Source organism: Mytilus trossulus, unplaced genomic scaffold (genome assembly GCF_036588685.1).
Source record: "Mytilus trossulus isolate FHL-02 unplaced genomic scaffold, PNRI_Mtr1.1.1.hap1 h1tg000110l__unscaffolded, whole genome shotgun sequence".
NCBI lineage: Eukaryota > Metazoa > Mollusca > Bivalvia > Mytilida > Mytilidae > Mytilus > Mytilus trossulus.
Window position 1 is genome coordinate 440,131 of NW_026963297.1, and position 14,294 is coordinate 454,424.

The 14,294-nt window shown below is 36.8% G+C and overlaps 1 long non-coding RNA gene across 2 annotated transcripts in view; it reads right to left on the reverse strand.

The window, feature by feature from the left end:
• LOC134700066 (uncharacterized) overlaps nucleotides 1–14,294 on the reverse strand; it is a 34,466-nt gene that overhangs the window by 5,800 nt on the left and 14,372 nt on the right. For both annotated transcript variants that reach the window (XR_010103766.1, XR_010103765.1), the window contains one exon: nucleotides 12,715–12,781. This is a non-coding gene — a long non-coding RNA (uncharacterized LOC134700066). The remainder of the gene's footprint in view (nucleotides 1–12,714; nucleotides 12,782–14,294) is intronic.

The following is a 14,294-nucleotide window of genomic DNA, read 5'->3' on the forward strand; positions in this document are numbered from 1 at the left end:
TTTTATAGTAGGTCTAAAATTGATGTCGGACACCCTACCCCGCTGCCTTACATAAAAGTTAATAACAAATGTCGTACGACAATACTTTTGTCAGCACTTAGTAAAAAGGGAAGCTGTGTAACTTATCTTTTCTTGAGAAAAATTTAAGGTGTTCACCGGCTTAGTTGATTTTTCTGATAGTAGGTCTAAAGTTGGGGTCGGACACCGTACCACACTACCTTACAGTTGTACGACAACACTTTTATCAGCACAAGGTAAAAAGGGAAGCTGGGTAGCTTATTTATACTAGCTTATCTGTTGATGAGAAACAATCCAGGGTGTTCACCAGCTAAGTTTATTTTCTCTGATAGTAGGTCTAAATCTGAAGTCGGACACCGTACCCCACTACCTTACAGAAAAGTTAATAAAAAAATGTTCAATGGCAATAACTTTGTCCGCACTAGGTTTAAAGAAAAGCTGGGTAACTGTGGTCTACTTGAGAAAAAAAAAACACAGGTTGTCATACGGCTAAGTTCAATTTTTTATATAGTTTGTCAATAGTTTTTTTTTATAGTAGGTCTAAAGTTGGGGTCGGATCCCGTATCACACTACTTTACAGAAAAGTTAATAAAAAATGTTCTACGGCAATACTTATGTCCGCACTAGGTGCAAAGACTGTCCGGGTAGCTGTGGCTTACCTGAGAAAAAACACATGGTGTTCTTCAGCTTAGTTATTTTTTTTTAAAGAAAGTGAAATTTGGGGTCGGACACCCTACCCCACTGCCTTACGCAAAAGTTAATAACAAATGGTGTACGACAACAATTTTGTCAGCACGAAGTGCAAAGGGAAGCTGGGTAGCTTATTTCTACTTGAGAAATAATCCAGGGTATTCTCTGGCTTAGTTTTTTTTTAAAGTAGGTCTAAAGTTAGGGTCGGACACCGTACCACAGAAAAGTTAATAAAAATTTGTTTAATGGCAATACTTTGATCCGCACAAGGTTTAAAGAAAAGCTGGGTAGTTGTAAACTACTTGACAAAAAACAAAGGGTGTTCTCCGGGTTAGTTTATTTTTTTTATAGTAGAACTAAAGTTGATGTCGAACACCGTATCACACATCTTACAGAAAAGTTAATAAAAAATGTTGTACGACCACACTTGTGTCAGCACAAGGTAAAAAGAGAAGCTGGGTAGCTTATCTTTTCTTGAGAAAAAATCCCGGATGTTCTCCGGCTTAGTTAATTTTTTCCGATAGTAGGTCTAACGTTGAAGTCGGAAACCGTGCCACACTACCTTACAGAAAATTTAATAAAAAATGCTCTACGGCAATACTTTTGTCCACACTAGGTGCAAAAAAGACCGGGTAGCTGTGGTTTACTTGTAGAAAAACACACAGGGTGTTCTTCGGCTTTGTTATTTTTTTTTAAAGTAGGTGCAAATGGAGATTCGGACACCCTACTCCACTACATTACAGAAAAGTTAATAAAAAATGTTGAACGACAAAACTTTTATCAGCACAAGGTAAAAAGGGAAGCTGGGTAGCTTATGTTTAATTGAAAAAAAATCCAGGGTGTTCTCCGGCCTAGTTTATGTTTTGTAGTAGCTCTAAAGGTCGGGTCGGACACCGTACCACACTACCTTACAGAAAAGTTAAAAAAAAATGTTCTACGGCAATACTTTTGTCCGTACTAGGGGCAAAGATTGTCCGGGAAGCTGTAGTTTACTTGAGAAAAAACACAGGGTGTTTTTCGGCTTAGTTATTTTTCTTTAAAGAAAGTCCAAATTTGGGATCAGACACCCTACCCCACTGCCTTACGCAAAAGTTAAAAAAAAATGTTCTACGACAATAATTTTGTCCGCACAAGGTGCAAAGGGAAGCTGGGTTTACTTGAGAAAAAACACAGGGTGTTCTTCTGTTTGTTATTTTTCTTTAAAGAAAGTCCAAATTTAGGGTTGGACACCATACCCCATTACATTACAGACACGTTAATAAAAAATGTTGAACGACAAAACTTTTGTAAGCACCAGGTAAAAAGGGAAGCTGGGTAGCTTATGTTTACTTGAGAAAAAATCCAGGGTGTTCTCCGGCTTAGTTTTTTTTTAAATAGGTCAAAAGATTAAGTCGGGACAGTCTACTTCACTACCTTACAGAAAAGTTAGTAACACATGTTCTACGTCAATACATTTGTCCGCACTAGGCGCAAAGGATAGCTGGATAGCTGTGGTCTTCTTGAGAAAAACACACACGGTTTTCTTCGGCTTAGTTTTTAATTTTTAAAGTAGAACTGGTCCAAAGATTCAGTATGTCCGTCTGCATCACTACTTTACAGAAAAGATATCAAAACTTTTTTACGTCAATACTTTTGTCCGCAATTGGCGTAAAGGGAAGCTAGGAAGCTGTGGTGTACTTGAGAAAAAAAAACACAGGATGTTTATCGGCTTAGTTCATTTTTTTTTTATTTAGGTTCAAAGTTTGGTCGGACACCCTACCCCACTACCTTACATAATTGTTAATAACAAATGTTCTACGTCAATACTTTTGTTCGCACTAGGCGCAAAAGGAAGCTGGGAAGATGTGGTCTACTTGAAAAACACAGGGTGTTATTCGGCTAAGTTGATTTTTTTAACAAGTCCAAAGATTGAGTCTGACAGTCTACTTTACTACCTTACAGAAAATTTAATAAATCATGTTGTATGTCAATAATCTTGTACGCACTAGGCGCAACAGGAAGCTAGGTAGCTGTTGTCTACATGAAAGAAAAAAAAAACAGGGTGTTCTTCGGCTTTGTTTTGTTTTTAAGTAGGTCCACAGTTGGGATCCGTTACCCTAACCAACACTTACAGAAAAGTTAATTTTAAAATCTTGTACGGCAATACTTTTGTCCGCAGTAGGTGCAAAGGGAAGCTAAGTAGCTCAGGTCTACTTGAGAAAAAATCCAGGGTGTTGTTCGGCTTAGTTCTTTTCTTTAAAAGTAGGTCCACAGTTGGGGTGGACACCATATCCAACCTTAATACAGAAAAGTTAATAAAAATTGTTCTACGGCAATACTTTCGTCCACTAGGTGAAATGGGAAGCTTAGTAGCTAGAGTCTACTCGATAAAAAATTCAGGGTGTTGTTCGGCTTAATTTTATTTTTTTGAACTAGCTCCAAAGTTGGGGTCGCACACCTACCCAACCCTTACTTAAATTTGTATTAAAAATGTTCTACGTCAATACTTGTGTTCGCACTAGGTGAAATGGGAAGCTTAGTAGATAATGTCTTCTTGAGAAAAAAACACACGGTGTTTTTGGGCTTAGTTTTTTATTTTTAAAGTAGGTCCAAAGATTGAGTCGGTTGAGTACAGCTCAGGTGTACTTGAGAAAAAATGAAGGGTGTTGTTTGGTTTAGTTTTGTTTTTAAGTAGGTCCACAGTTGGGGTCGGACACCCTATCCCATTATCTTACAGAAAAAGTAATAGAGAATGTTCTGCGTCAATACGTTTGTCCGCACTAGGCGCAAAGGGAAGCTGGGTAGTTGTGGTCGACTTGAGAAAAAATCAAGGGTGTTGTTCGGCTTAGTTTTGTTTTTAAGTAGGTCCACAGTTGGGGTCGGACACCCTAACTAACACTTACAGAAAAGTTAATTTTAAAATCGTGTACGGCAATACTTTTGTCCGTAGTAGGTGCAAAGGGAAGCTAAATAGCTGAGGTCTACTTGTGAAAAAATCCAGGGTGTTGTTCGGCTTATTTTTTTTCTTTAAAAGTAGGTCCACTGTTGGGGTGGACACCATATCCATCCTTACAGAAAAGTTAATAAAAAATGTTCTACGGCAATACTTTTGTCCGCACTAGATGCAAAAGGAAGCTGGGTAGCTGATGTCTACTTGATAAAAAATCCAGGGTGTTGTTCGGCTTAATTTTTGTTTTACTAGGTCCAAAGTTGGGGTCAGACACCCTATCCCACCCTTACAGAAAACTTAATAAAAAATGTTCTATGGCAACACTTGTGTCTGCACTAGGTGCAAAGGGAGACTGGACAGCTGAGGTCTACTTGAGAAAAAATCAAGGGTGTTGTTCGGCTTAGTTTTGTTTTTAAATAGGTCCACAGTTGGGGTCGGACACCCTAACCCACCCTTACAGAAAAGATTATTAAAAATGTTCTACGGGAATACTTTTGTCCGCACTAGTTGCAAAGGGAAGCAAAGTAGCTAAGGTCTTCTTGAGAAAAATCCAAGGTGTTGTTTGGCTTAGTTATGTTTTTAAGTAGGTCCACTATTGGGGTCTGACACCCTAACCCACTCTTACAGAAAAGTGAATTAAAAATGTTCTACGGCAAAACTTTTGTCTGCACTAGGTGCAAAGGGAAGCTGGGTAGATGAGGTCTACTTGAGAAAAAATCCAGACTGTTGTTCCGCTCAGTTTTGTTTGTAAGTAGGTGCACAGTTGAGGTCGGACACCCTAACCCACCCTTACAGAAAAGTTAATTAAAAATGTTCTATGGCAATACTTTTGTCTGCACTACGTGCAAAGGGAAGCTTAGTAGCTCAGGTATACTTGGGGAAAACCCAGGGTGTTGTTCGTTTTAGTTTTGTTTTTAAGAAGGTCCACAGTTGGGGTCGGACATCCTAACGCACCATAAAAGAAAAGTTAATTCAAAAAGTTCTACGGCAATACTTTTGTCTGCATTAGGTGCAAAAGGAAGCTTAGTAGTTGATGTCTACTTGATAAAAAGTCAAGGGTGTTGTTCGGCTAAATTGTTTTTAAACTAGGTCCAAAGTTTGGGTAGGACATCCTATCCCACCCTTACAGAAAAGTTAATAAAAATTGTTCTACGGCAACACTTTTGTCTGCACTAGGTGCAAATGGAAGCTTGGTAGCTGATGTCTACTTGATAAAAAATCCAGGGTGTTGTCAGGCTTAATTTTTTTTTACTAGGTCCAAAATTGGGTTCGGACACCCTATCCCACCCTTACAGAACAGTTACTAAAAAATGTTCTATGGCAACACTTTTGTCCGCACTAGTTGCAAAGGGGAGCTCGGCAGCAAAGTTCTACTTAAGAAAAAAATCCAGGGTGTTGTTTGGCTAAGTTGTTTTTAAGTGGGTCCACAGTTGGGGTCGGACACCCTACCCCACCCTTACAGAACAGTCAATAAAAATATGTTGTACGTCAAAATGTTTGTCTGCACTAGGTGGAAATGGAGCTGGATAGCTGAGTTCAACATGAGAAAAAATCCAGGGTGTTTTTCGGCTTAGTTTTGTTTTTAAGTAGGTTCACAGTTGGGGTCGGACACCCTACCCCACCCTTACAGAAAAGTTAACAACAAATGTTTTACGCATAAACTGTGTCTGCACTAGGTGCAAAGCGACGCAGGGTAGCTGAGGTCAACATGAGAAAAATTCCAGGGTGTTGTGCGGCTTAGTTTAGTTTTTAAGTAGGTCCACAGTTGGGGTCGGACACCCTACCCCATCCTTACAGAAAAGATAATAAAAAATGTTCTACAGCAATACTTTTGTATGCACCTATAGGTGTAAAAGGAAGCTTTGTAGCTGAAGTCTACTTGAGAAAAAATCCAGGGTGTTCTTCGGGTTAGTCTTTTTTTAAAGTAGGTCTAAACTTAGGGTCGGACACCCTACCCCAACTCACAGAAAGGTTAAAAAAAAAATGATCTACGGGAATACCTTTGTCTGTATTAGTTGCAAAGGGAAAAGGGGTAGCTTATGTCTACTTGAGAACAAATCCAGGGTGTTCTTCGGTTTATTTTTTATTTTTTTAAAGTAGGTCCAAAGTTGGGGTCGGACATCCTACCCAACCCTTAGTGAACAGTTAATAACAAATGTTCTATGGCAATACTTTTGTCCGCACTAGGTGCAAATAGAAGCTTGATAGCTTAGGTCTACTTGAGAAAAATCCAGGATGTTGTTTGGCTTAGTTTTGTTTTTAAGTAGGTCAACAGTTGGGGTTGGACCCCTAGCCCACCCTTACAGAAAAGTATATTAAAAATGTTCTACGGCAATGCTTTTGTCTGCACTAGTTACAAAGGTATGCAAAGCAGCTAAGGTCTACTTGAGAAAAAAACCAAGGTGTTGTTCGGCTTAGTTATGTTTTTAAGTTGGTCCACAGTTGGGGTCTGACTCAGAAAAGTTAATTAAAAATGTTCTACGCCAACACTTGTGTCTGCACTACGTGCAAAGGGAAGCTAAGTAGCTCAGGTATACTTGAGAACAAAATCAAGGATGTTGTTTGGCTTAGTTTAATTCAAAGTAGTTCCAAAGTTGGGGTCGGACATCCTATCCCACCCTTTCAGAAAAGTTAATAAGAAAATGTTCTTCAGCAATACTTTTGTCAGTACTAGATGCAAAGGGAAGTTTGATAGCTGAGGTTTACTTGAGAAAAATCCAGGGTCTTGTTCGGCTTAGTTTTATTCAAAGTAGGTTCAAAGTTGGGGTCGGACACCCTACTCCACCCTTACAGAAAAATTAATGAAAAATGTTCTACGGCAATACTTTTGTCCGCACTAGATACAAAGGGAAGCCAGGTAACCTAGGTCTACTTGATAAGAAATCCAGGTTCATTTTGGAACATCAGTGATAAAAGCTTTTTAAAAAAGGGACAAATAACGTTCAATATAATACAGTTCATATTTTAATCAAATGTAACCTTTGGCAAACATTTGCAAGGACAGAACTGTTCTTCAATTTTCAAAACAAATTAATCAAGAATTTCTACAATTAACCATTTAAGAAATCATAATACAAATCAATAAACTTACTGCAAAGGTTTAAATCCAACATGCTAGGACTTCACTTAATAGATTTTGTTTTACTTCAATAACGACCAGTATTACCTGTGTAACATGATACATTTGAATGACATAATGACAGTATCAAGACAAACCCCCTTTGCACTTTTTAGTTTTGCACTGTATGACACGATGTCGTTGTCGAGAAAAGAAAACACTTTTCTACTTTGTCATCCTGTTAATCAGCATTCAACATTACAAAACGGACATGATCGTTATCCATGGACAGACTGTAAATGTCAACATTAAAAACACTTGTAATTTTATTTGACAATAGATTTCTAGGTGATGAGAAATTAATACAATAAATTAAATAGTGGTCGATATTTTCATTGATTGAACCACAGGAACAATTAATACGTTGTATCAAATTTGATTTGTTAAAGTCAGATTGCAGAACGCTTTATCTGTTGTAAAAAACGCAAATGGTCTTCCTCAAAAAACATCTCGGAGATTGTTTTGTTTCTATAATATAGTTTATGCAACTTTCGTTTAAACAAAACAATTAAGCAATAGTTCTAACACTTCTGTCCAAAGGATTCCACAATGTAATGGATGATGAAAAAGACTGGAGTAGTTGATGAATGGTTTACGGGAATTGTGGTATTCTGATTGTTACTCAAATTATTATAATTAATATCTGATACAAAATTCGGAACCAAATAATCTGGAGCTTTGTTATTTAATCTTATAAAAAAACTAGTGTTTTAACCTCCCATCTTCCGTTAATTTTTTTTCAAATTACGCCTCATTAAGGATACTGTTTCCACTATCGTTATTTGTTGATTCCGTAACTATTCGAGCAGCCTCGATATGGTTAGTCTCCAATCGATCAGAATTTACTTTCTCATTGTTATCCCTAACTTGTGATGAACACACTAGAATAGGAAAAATACTAGTGATGTAATTATTCTCCAAATATTCCCTTCTCACAATGTCTAAGTGTTTTGTAAAATATTAAGCTATTAAGGTCAAAGATTGAATCGGACAGTCTACTTCACTACCTTACAAAAAAGTTAATAAAACATGTTCTGCGTGAATACTTGTGTCCACACTAGGCTCAAAGGAAAGCTAGGTAGCTGTTGTGTACTTGAGAAAGAACACAGGGTGTTCTTCGGCTTCGTTTTTTTTTAAATAGGTCCAAAGATTGAAATGGACAGTCTACTTCACTACCTTACAGAAAAGTTAATCAAACATGTATTACGTCAATACTTTTGTCCGCACTAGGCGCAAAGGGAAGCTAGGAAGCTGTGATGTACTTAAGAGAAAACACAGGGTGTTATTCGACTTAGTTTTGTTTTTTTAAAGTTGGTCCAGAGTTCGGATCGGACACCCTATCCCACAACCTTACAGAAAAATTAATAAAGAATATTCTACGTCAATACTTTTGTCCACACTAGTTGCAAAGGGAAACTGGGTAGCTGAGGTCTACTTGAGAAAAAAACATAGGGTGTTCTTCGGCTTTTTTTGCTTTTTTTTTCAATAGGTCAAAAGATTAAGTCGGACAGTCTACTTCACTACCTTACAGAAAAGTTAATAACACATGTTCTACGTCAATACTTGTGTCCGCACTAGCTGCAAAATATAGCTAAATAGATGTGGTCTACTTGACAAAAAACACACGGTGTTCTTCGGCTTAGTATATTTTATTTAAAGTAGGTCCACAGATTGAGTCGGGCAGTCTACTTCACTACCTTACAGAAAAGTTAATCAAACATGTTCTACGTCAATACGTTTGTCCGCACTAGGCGCACAAGGTAGTTGGGTGGCTGTGGTCTACTTGAGAAAAAACACAGGGTGTTTTACGGCTCAGTTTATTTTTTTGAAATTAGGTCCAAATATTGACTCGGACAGTCTACTTCACTATCTTACAGAAATTTTAATCAAATATGTTCTGTGTCAATAATCCTGTCCACACTAGGCGCAAAAGAATGCTAGGTAGCTGTTGTCTACATGAAAAAAAACCACTTGGTGTTCTTCAGTTAGTTTTTTTTTAAAGTAGGTCCACAGTTCGGATCGGACACCCTACTCCACAACCTTACAGAAAAATTAATAAAGAATATTCTACGTCAATGTTTTTGTCTGCTTAAGGCGCAAAGGGAAGCTGGTTAGCTGTGGTCTACATGTGAAAAAACACAGGGTGTTCTGCTGCTTAGTTTAATTTTGTTTAAGTAGGTCAAAAGACCTTACAGAAAAGTTAATAAAACATGTTCTATGTCAATACTGTTGTCCGCACTAGGCACAATTGATAGCTGAATAGATGTGGTCTACTTGAGAAAAAACACCAGGTGTTCTTCGGCTGTGTTTTTTTTTTCTTTTTTAAAAGATCCAAAGATTGAGTCGGACAGTCTACTTCACTACCTTACAGAAAAGTTAATAAAACATGTTCTACGTCAATACTTTTGTCCGCACTAAGCGCAAAGGATAGCTGGATAGCTTTGGTCTACTTGACAAAAAACATGCTGTGTTCTTCGGCTTAGTTTATTTTATTTAAAGTAAGTCCACAGATTGAGTCGGACAGTCTCCTTCACTACCTTACAGAAAGTTAATAAAAAATGTTCTACGTCAATACTTTTGTCCGCACTAGGCGCAAAGGGAAGCTAGGAAGCTGTGGTTGACTTGAGAAAAAACACAGGTTAATTTGTTATTCGGCTTAGTTTAAAGTCCAAAGTTGGGGTCGAACACCTTACCCCATTACCGTACCAAAAAAGTTAATAGAGAATGTTTTACGTCAATACTTTTGTCCGCAATAGGCACAAAGGGAAACTGGGTAGCTGTGGTCTTCTTGAGAAGAAACACAGGCTGTTCTTCGGCTTTTTATTTTCTTTCAGTAGGTCCGAAGTTGGGGTCGGACACCCTATCCCATCACCTTACATGAAAATTAATAGAGATTTTTTTACATAAATAAGGCCGTACGTTTTCTCGTTTGAATTGTTTTACATTGTCTTATCGGAGCCTATTATAGCTGACTATGCAGTATGGGCTTTGCTCATTGTTAAAGTCCTTACGGTGACCTATAGTTGTTAAAATGTTCTACGTCAATACTTTTGTCTGCACTAGGCGCAAAGGGAAGCTGGTTAACTGTGGATTCTTGAGAAAAAACACAGGGTGTTCTTCGGCTTTGTTTTTTTTTTTCTTTTTAAATAGGTCCAAAGATTAAGTAGGACAGTCTACTTCACTACCTTACAGAAAAGTTAATAAAAAATGCTCTACGTCAATACTTTTGTCCCCACTAGGCGCAAAGGAAAGCTAGGTAGCTGTGGTGTACTTGAGAAAGAACACAGGTTTTTTTTTCGGCCTAGTTTATTTTCTTTTTAAATAGGTCCAAAGATTGAGTCGGACAGTCTACTTCACTACCTTACAGAAAAGTTAATAACACATGTTCTACTTCAATACTTTTGTCTGCACTAGGCGCAAAGGAAAGCTAGGTAGCTGTGGTGTACTTGAGAAAGAACACAGGGTGTTCTTCGGCTTAGTTTATTTTTCTGAAAGTAGGTCCAAAGATTGACTCGGACAGTCTACTTCACTACCTTACAGAAAAGTTAATAAAACATGTTCTACGTCAATACTTTAGTCCGCACTAAGTGTAAAGGAAAGTTAGGTAGCTGTAGTGTACTTGAGAAAGAGCATAGTGTGTTTTTCGGCTTAGTTTATTTTTTTTAAAGTAGGCCCAACGATTGACTCGGACAGTATACTTTACTATCTTCCAGACAAGTTAATCAAAACTGTTCTACGTCAATAATTTTGTCTGCAATAGGCGCAAAGGGAAGCTGGGTAGCTGTGGTCTACTTGAGTTAAAATCCAGGCTTAGTTTTTTTTATTATTCTTTGAGTAGGTCAAAAGTTATGGTTGGACACCCTACCCCTTTACCTTATAGAAAAGTAATTAGAAAATGTTCTACGGCAATACTGTTGTCCGCACTAGGGGAAAAGAGAAGCTTGGAAGCTGTGGTCAACTGGAAACAAAAACACAGCGTGTTCTTCGGCTAAGTTTAGTTTTTTGAAATTTTCAAAGACAAAGTTAATAACAAATGTTCTATGGCAAAACTTTTGTCAGCAGTAGGTGCATAGGGAAGCTGTGTAGCTTATGATTACTTGAAAACAACAGGGTATCTTTGGGCTCATTTGTTTTTGTTTTTAAGTAGGTCTAAAGTTTGGGTCGGACACCCTGCCCCACCCTTACAAAAAAGTTAATAAAAAAGGATCTACGACAATACTTTTGTCCACATTAAGTGCAAAGGGACGCTCGGTAGCAATGGTTTACTGGAGAACAATTATTTTTTCAAGTAAGTCCAAAGTTGGGTTCGGACTTCTTCCAAACTCTCACAGAAAAGTACATATAAAATGTTATACGACAAAACTTTTGTTCGCAAAAGCCAATAGGTGTAAAGGGAAGCTGGGTAACTGAGGTCAACTTGAGTTAAAATCCACGGTGTGTTCGTCTTATCGTTTTTTTTAAGTAGTCCAAAGTTGGGGGCAGACACTCTACCCCACCCTTACAGAAAAGTTAATAGAAAAACGTTATTCGGCAATACTTGTGTCCGCACTAGTAGTAAAGGGAAGCTGGGTAACTGAAGTCTACTTGAGAAAACAAATGCAGGGTGTTTTTCGGCTTACTTTTGTTTTAAGTAGTCCAAAGTTGGGATCGCACATCGTTCCCAACTCTTATAGAAAAAAATTAAATAAATTGTTCTTTGGCAATACTATTGTATGCATGAGACCCAAAGGGAAGCTGAGTAGATGAGATGTATTTGACAAAAAAAAATATAGGGAGTTGCTCGGCTTATTTTTTTTGGAAAGAAGTCCGAAGTTGGGGTTGGACACCCTACTCCACCTTTACACAACAGTTTATAAAAGAATGTTCTTCTGCAATGTCTGCACTAGGTGTAAAGGGAACCAGGGTAACTGAGGTCTAAATGGAAAACATCCAGGGTGATTTTCTACTTTTTTTTTAAGTAGGTCAAAAGTTGGGGTCGGACATCTTTTACAGAAAAATTAATAAAAAATTGTTCTACGGCAATCATTTTGTCTGATTAAATGCGAAGAGAGCCTGGGTAGCTGTGGTCTACCTGAAAATAAAAATCCGGGGTGTTGTTCTGTTTATTTCTTTTTTAAGTAGGTCCAAAATTGGGGTTGGACACCATTTCCAATTCTTACAGAAAAATGTTAAACCAAAATGTTAAACTGCCATACTTTTCACAGCACAAGGTGCACATTACAAAAAGGATGATAAATAAATATTCTTCGGCAATACTTTTGTCCGCAACAGGTGTAAAGGGAAGCTGGGTACTTGAGGTATACTTGAAAAATGCAAGGGTGTTTTACGGTTGTTGTTTTTTTTGTAAAGTAGGTCCAAAGTTGGGACAGGACATCGCTCCCAACTCTTCCAGAAAAGTTACTAAAAAATATTCTATAGCATTTTATTTGTCCCTACTAGGTTGAAAATAAATCTAGGTAGCTAAAATTCTACTTGAATAAATGTTACAAAAAAAGATGATCTACGGCAACACTTTTGTCTTACTATGTGCAGAGAGAAGCTAGGTTGCAGAAATCTGTCTGAGAAAAAAATCAGGATGTTCTTCGGCTTAGTTTTTTTTTAAGTATGTCTAACGTAGGGGTCTGACACCCTCTACAACCCTTACAGAAAAGTTGATCAACAAATGTTTTTCGGCAATGCATCTGTCCGCACGATGCACAAAAGGGAAACATGGTAGCTGAGGTCTACTTGAGAAAACAAATCCAGGGTATTGTTCGATAGTTTTTTTTATTGTTAAACTAGATCCACAGTTGGGGTCGAACACCTTACCCCACCTTACAGAAAAGTTAATAAAAAAAGTTCTACGACCAGACTTTTGTCCGTACTAGATGAAAAGGGAAGCTTGGTAGCTGAGATCTACTTGAGAAAAAAAAACAGGGTGTTGTTAGACTTGAAGTTTTTTTTTAAGTAGGGTCCAAACCTTGTAAAAGTCGCCGAAAGTTTTTGTTCTTCTGTTTAGAGATTATTCCACAAGTTAAGAAATTCTCCTGAAATTAATAATAAAAAATAGTCAATAATTGAATACTAAATAAATGTAGTATTACGTAATCAATGTACAATAGAAGACCGTGTATATTCACGCCAAACACATGGCATGTCTAACTGAAAAACAAAAGAATAGCAAATTGCTCTTCACACTTTAAACATGATGCAAAACTCTTTTGAAGTGACTTTTGAAAAATCATTTTCTTAATTTTATTTGAAATTTGGGATTACAATTTTTGATTTCACAAGGATATTAAAAAAAGATAATAATTCAACAGTTTGAATACATCAAATAATTTGCAGATGCTTGTTTTAGAAAGAAAAATAATATAAGTTCATTTCAGACGAAAAATTTAAATTGATGACATTAAGCATTTTTCAATTTGACTTTACATGTTGAAAAATGAAAAATGCATTTTCCATTTTGAATTGAAATTACTTCGCAATATAAGATTTGAAAAGATGATCAAAACTGCATCATTTTTTTTTAATTTTAATGAGTATATCTAAAATGAAATGAAATGTGTTTTAAATATTCAAATTGTCGACACTATTTTAAAATTATTCACGGTTTCTTTTTTCTTTTTCCTCGTTTTAAGCAAAACATCTTGAAGTACTTGTTGATTATGCATACGTGTGCACTATGTGTGTATCACCTAATTTTGAACACGAGAAATATACTAAAAGGTACAATAATGACCAAAAAGATGTGAATTTTTATTTATTAGTTTACCCGCAGAACACACGACAGAATACCTACACGTGCATGGAACATTACAAATATCCTTAAATGTTATGATAACATTGAGAATGGAAATGTGGAACGTGTAACAAAGGTAACAACCCGATCAAAGGGCAAACAAGAGCTCAAGATCACCAATTGGTCTTCAACACAGGGTGAAATTCCAGCGCCTGAAGGTGTGCTTCATGCAGCTGGCCCCTTAACATCTGTGCGTATGCAGTAAAATAGAAGTTACACACAAGTCCAATATATAAGAAAACAATTAATTAAATTGACAAAACATAAACAAGACTAACAAAAGACGGAGGCTCCTGACTTGGACATAAATATGTATTGTTAGACCATCTAATACCTCTAAACAATGTAGAATATACATAGACACGAAATCACGCACATTAAAACTCAGATATCTCATTGGCCCAAAACCACAATTAACGATCCCCATTTCGTTGTCTACGAATATAGTTCCCTTTAATAATAGTGTATTTTTTTTCTTTCCCTTCTTCACAGATTTCTTAGTTTTTCTGGGGTGGAAATAATAGAAGAGAGCTTAAATACACTTTTGAATTTTTCATTTTAACTGATGTTTATATGGAAAGAGTGATTAGGCCAGGTGCAAAAAGGTTATATTTACACTTTTTGGAACATCTCTTGACTTGCCTATAGGGGTATGGATGTGTATTTACCAAATGTGTATGATGTGTATGATGTATACTGGATATATATATTACATTACACACACACACAGAAAACAAAAAAAATAGATTTGTTTT